The following is a 6,119-nucleotide window of genomic DNA, read 5'->3' as shown; positions in this document are numbered from 1 at the left end:
ATTACATATATAAACTTTGTGGTCACACTTTCTCTATGGTTCACTAATTGTAACCAGATGTATGTTGACTAAGTAAACCTCAATGTTAAACTGTTTTTATCAGAAATTGTTTTGTATAATTGGTATGTCCCTGTCCTTCCACAGGTTTCATTGTATTTTCTGCTCTCTCTGGGCAAAAATATGATGATTTTGAAAAAAAATCTGGGACTATTAGACCCCGTTTACACTGACAAATAAGATCGATCTTATCGAACGCGGCCCTTGTCTTTTTAAGATCGATTCAAATAAAGATCGATTCAGTTTCGTTGCCAGTGTAAACAGGGTCTTGTACTATTAGTATAATAGTCCAGATAACATTTATGATAAGAAAAAAATACAAGATTGATAATGAAAAAAAGATTTTTATTTTCTATTCCTTGTATTTCTTAATCTAATTTAATTTAATAAAATGTATGGAAAAAAAAATCTAGAAAAATTTCTCATTAACTTAATGACTTCCTATTTTTTAAAACTATTGTTGAAGTGAATTCAGGAAAAAACAAAAATGTACCATAAACAATTATTCCAGCATCGACAAAGGATCTGATATATATATATATACATTTGTATATTCGTGCGTAAAAATTAACTCTTAAGTAGGCACGAGGTATGCATTGCCCTGCCTGTCTAGTTTGTTTAAATGATCAAACAAACTTTCAATACGTAGCTGTAATTAATAGAAAACAAAAACTAACAGATCTTGGAAAAAGGGGGAGGGCTTAACAAAAATATTGTCCTTGATCTATGGATTCATTTTTTATTTATTTTAAATTTTAGATATTGATTGAACTTAAACATACTTTGGAGTAAAGTAGTTTTGAGATTTTAGCTACCATTTATTTTACTTAAACTGCGGAGTCCTTGGGACTTTTCTGCGTGACAATTTCTTTTTGGCTTACGGTAATTCATCTTCTTGAATATTTTGTTTTCTTGGGAAAAAAAGTTCTCCCTTGATGTCTTTAGCAAAGGTTTTAGGTCCAAAGTTGCATTCAATTTCTCCTGATTATAATTTTGATAGACACCCTTGACCCTAAACAAGAAAATCTGGAATAGGTGCAAAATGAAGACTTGCTGACAAGAAACCTGTATTTGAAAGACAATCTACTGTAACATTTTTTGCAAGTGTCTGAACGGTTTATTCAATTTCATTTCATTTTGAATATTTTATAAGTTAGTATAAACTATACGAAGATTTCAATTGAACAATTTGTTTAACTTTAAAAATCATCAGAATTAATTAATCTATAAGTAAATTTGATAATTTCCAAGCTGGAAACGTTACAAGGTTTAAAGAAAATCCATAAAATAGGGTAACAAGAATTCTGATGATTTGTGACCATAACGAATCACCTTCACAATGTTATTCTATGAAACCCTACTATGAAAATTCTAAAAGGTTCTATACGGAACTAGATACTAGCTTTTGATCATAAACAAGGTTCTATCCAAGTTTGGCAGAAATCAATGACAGTTTGAGAAGGTTATTATCATTTTTAAACCTTTTACCACAGAATGAATATTTGTGGAGGCCGCAACCAACTACGACGGAATGTAGGATGGCTATGTATCGCTTTTGCGACTAAAGTTGCAGGCTCGACAAAAAGGGAGAAATATTAAAAACAAGAAAAATATCTGAAAAAACTGAAGAAAATAAAACATAGTAAATTAACTAACATGCGATACAAAATTTCAAGAAATTCCATCAAGTAATGTGGGAGAATATTACAGCACACACAACTATATAAATCGAGATATAAATGTTGAAAAATAAACTTTGAAGTCCAAAGAGAATTTGAGCAAACTGGATTTTATGACAATATGCACATGACTTTGTTTCATTTTAAGATAACAAATCCATATTTATTTAAGTACAAATGCAGTAACAGCAACACATGATTTTCAAAAACTTGAAAAACATGAACTTGTTTCAGCTACCTGTATTTACCTATCTGGTTAATTAGTATGATTGTTTTGATAAGCATTCCTTTTTGTTGTAATAACTACTTGCACCTTTTTTTTTGGCATTTCTAAAGATATCTTACATATGTCTTCCTATGTAAGTCAATAAAGGCATATTGCCAAATTCCATTTCTACAAAAACTGAGGTAAATATGTCATTTGATATATAACATGGTGTAGCTTTTGGTGTCATTTCAACGTCGCACACGCCCTTGTCAAAATCAATTTTATCAAAAGATAAACGAAAAATATTAATTACACCCCAAATGACTATCCCCCTTTCTCCCCCATAACAGTACAATGTATTTATCAATTTCTTCTTTTCCAGCCTTGCCCATTAATGCTTGACAATATCTGAACCTATGTCATTCTCTTTTTAAAAGTGTGTAATATCAACTTCTGATATCAAACTTTCACATAGAATCGATTTGGCTAGATTTGATTTAGTCAGTTCTATACATAGAACAGTATTAAGAACTCTTTATCTTAAATGTAAATAAGTCTTATTAATAATAATATATACATATTGTGAAGCCAAGGTGGTCGAGTGGTATATATAAATATATAAATATATACAACTCGTCTAAACATCAACCTAACAATATTAGATCTGTAACTTTGCGTTCGCAAATTTTTTGTTCTTCCCTCGCCGGGATTCGATTAAAACTGACGAGGAAAGGTAACACACGGCCGCTGAAAGCTTTATTATTGTGGAGCCCAGGTGGTCTTGTGGTCTAGCGGGACGGCTACAGTGCAGGCGATTTGGTGCCACGATATGTCAGTTGCATGGGTTCGAATCCCGGCGAACCCATGCTACTGAGATATCGTGGCACCAAATCGCCTGCACTGTAACCGGCGCGCTAGATCACACGAACACATGGGCTTCATAAAAATGAAGCTTTCGCTGGCCGGGTGTTACCTTTCTTCGCCAGTTTTAATCTAGCATCGTACTACAGTACATGCTATAAAAGGCATGAAGATGTTATTTTTACAGATCAGCTAAATTATCTATATATATAGTGAAGGATCCTACAAATTAATGTAAGATGCAGTCACAGAAATAATTATATTTACAAGTACGTCTGAACCAAATAATGTAAGATCTGTAAATTTGCTTTCGCAATTGTTTTGTTCTTGTTATATATATAGGGCAGAACAAACAAAAAATGCGAGAGTAAATTTACAGATCTAACAGTTCTACCTATAACAGTTTAATACAGTTCTATCTAAAACTGGTTCTGACAGTTCTACTAAGAACAGTTTTTGGGGTAGAACTGTTCTAGGTAGAACTGTTCTAGGAGAGTTTACAACAGCTCTATGACAGATTATTCTGACAATTATAACGAGAGATCAGAAGTTATATCCACTGTATGATTCCAAAAGAAGGTCCTGCATTTATTGTTCCCCTTCTTTTTTTTTTAAATCAGGTCGTCATTTTGCACTTTTTTTTTAATGACTCAGAGGACATAAGAGAAAAAGGTAAGCACGTGTAACCTGCCCCAAACGTTAGATTGTGTTTACGATAGAAACAAAAAGAAAAAAAAGCTGTTTACTTAATAAAACAGAATAAAAAGGGTGGGTTACGCCAACCTTGATATCCCTTTCCCAGTCTAGGCGTATCAGTGCATGTTCATAGATCTCCGTTGTAGAAAAACATCTTCCTATATCTATTTGAAATACATCCAATTTGGGGTCCTCATTGCGGTCTGCTTTTAAATCATTTCGATTTCTTTCAGAAACAAATAAAATACAGAATTGTGAAAAATATAAAATTCAACTTTTGAACATGTTCAGTTCAATATAACTACATATGTACAGTCATTTTAAAAATGAATTATCTTAATTTACTTGTCATAGTGTTTCTGAAAAACTAATGCGCGCCAATGTAATTACGCAAACGTAAAAAAAAACAAGGAGTAATTGTAACAGGATGCTGTTACGAAGTCTCCCAAACAAAGCTCCCATAACTCGCCATTCCTATGGTACCATCCATTTACAAGTATTCAAACAGGAGGGGGTGGTGGTGAACAGCAGGGACTTTATCTACATTTCATTAGATTTGTTTTATCGTCCCATACAAGAATATATATGGTTTAGGGGTGGGGATCTCAATCATTTAAAAGTTGTGGGGTGGGGGTGACCCCATGGACTCTCCCTATATTTCATTTGATGTGCTTTATTCTTCCATTCAAGAATATATATGGTTTAGGGGTGGGGATCTTGACCGTTTACAAGTTTTCTATCAAGATGGGGGTGGGGTGACTCTCTAGGGACTTCCCTTCTATTTCATTTCATTTGTTTTATTGACCCCTACAATAATATAGATGGTTAAGGGATGGGAATCTGCACTGTTTACAAGATAATAGCACATTCTCAAATTGAACAGGGTGGGGATGACCCCAGGTACTTCCCTTTAATTTCATTTGATTTGTTTTATCCTCAAATTCAAGAATGTATATGGTTTAGGGATGGGGATCTGGACCGTTTACAATTTCTCAAACAAGAGGGGGTGGGGTGACTCCCTAGGGACTTCTCTTTTATTTCATTGCATTTGTTTTATTGTCCCCTACAATAATATAGATGGTTAAGGGATGGGGATCTGGGCCGTTTACTAGTTAATAGCACGTTCTCAAATTGAATGGGTTGGGGGTGACCCCCCATGACATTCCCATTAGTTTTATTTCATTTATTTTATTGTCCCATTCAAGAATATATATGGTTTAGGGATGGGGATCTGAATGGTTTACAAAATAATAGCATATTCTCAAATTGAAAGGGGTGGGGGTGACCCCATGGACTTCCCTTTTTTTACATTTGATTTGTTTTATTGTCCTCTACAAGAATATATATGGTTTAGGGGTGGGCATCTGAACCGTTTAAAAGATAATAGCACATTCTCAAATTGAATGGGGTGGGAGTGACCCCCGGGACTTCCTATTAGTTTCATTTGATTTGTTTTATTGTCCCATTCAAGAATATATATGGTTTAGGGGTGGGTATCTGGGTCGTTTACAAGATAATAGCATATTCTCAAATTGAAGGGGGTGGGGATGACCCCCATGGGACTTGCCCTATGTTTTATGCAATTTGTTTTATTGTCCTTTGAGCATTTCTGACGACTGCATGTGTCTATCACTTATAGTTTTCAAGTAATATTCTTTTGAAAATTTTAGAAAATAAAATCCCATAGGATTCTATTGTAAACCCCTCCCTTCTTTCTGCCCCCCCCCCAAATACCCCTAAATAGACCCCAATGCACAAACGAACAATAAATTGCTCATCTAGACATATAAGTCTAACATTCTATGAAACCCTAAGTTAATCTGACAAGCGATTTGTAGAAACGCTGCGGACAAGTTCATTTTTAAAGTGGCGGAAGAAGAGGAAGAAGGAGAAGAAGAAGAGGAAGAAGAAGAATAATAAAAATAATAAGAACTGAGCAAAAACAATAAGTCTCCAAACTTTGTTTGGGAGACTTAATAATCACAAAATGCGCGCAAATGAAATGCGTCCGCATAACTTTCACTTACGGAAAAGCGATTTATGTTGTACAAACGGGTATCATTATTTGCGAAAGAGTCGTTAGCAAAATACGACGACTGGGAAAAAAAATCCCGTTTACTTTGTGAATATTGTGAAATTTGCGCTAAAACAGCTTTTACTTTTTTTTAGTGTGCCCTTTTATACTAGTATGCGGCACATTTGGTTATTTTTTTTTAAAGAATTATCCACCCATCTGTAAAACTGTGTTGAATATATTAAAAAGAAAGACAATTTTTAAAATGTATAATCTTAAATCTTTACGCTTTCCAATGTAATGGGAGATAACTTATTTTTAAAATAAATATTTTCCTCTGAAACAGATATGATTGTTGACAAAAAGAGTTACATCCCATCATAAATATTATCAAAAAAGTAATACGATAATTAAAAAATATCTGACAAAGTGCACTGTATAGAAGTAAATTTCGTATATATATATGATTATTATAAATATCAAATGAAAGAAAAATGTCAAAATGTCAAAATATATTTAGTTTATAATAAGGGGGATAATCAAAACTGCTTGTTTCTAAAAATATATTCTATTTGTGTTGTTGATATGTACATATGTACTTCGA

The sequence above is a fragment of the Mytilus edulis genome, chromosome 7, assembly GCF_963676685.1.
Source record: "Mytilus edulis chromosome 7, xbMytEdul2.2, whole genome shotgun sequence".
In the NCBI taxonomy this organism is placed as follows: domain Eukaryota; kingdom Metazoa; phylum Mollusca; class Bivalvia; order Mytilida; family Mytilidae; genus Mytilus; species Mytilus edulis.
This window is presented reverse-complemented; position numbering follows the sequence as displayed.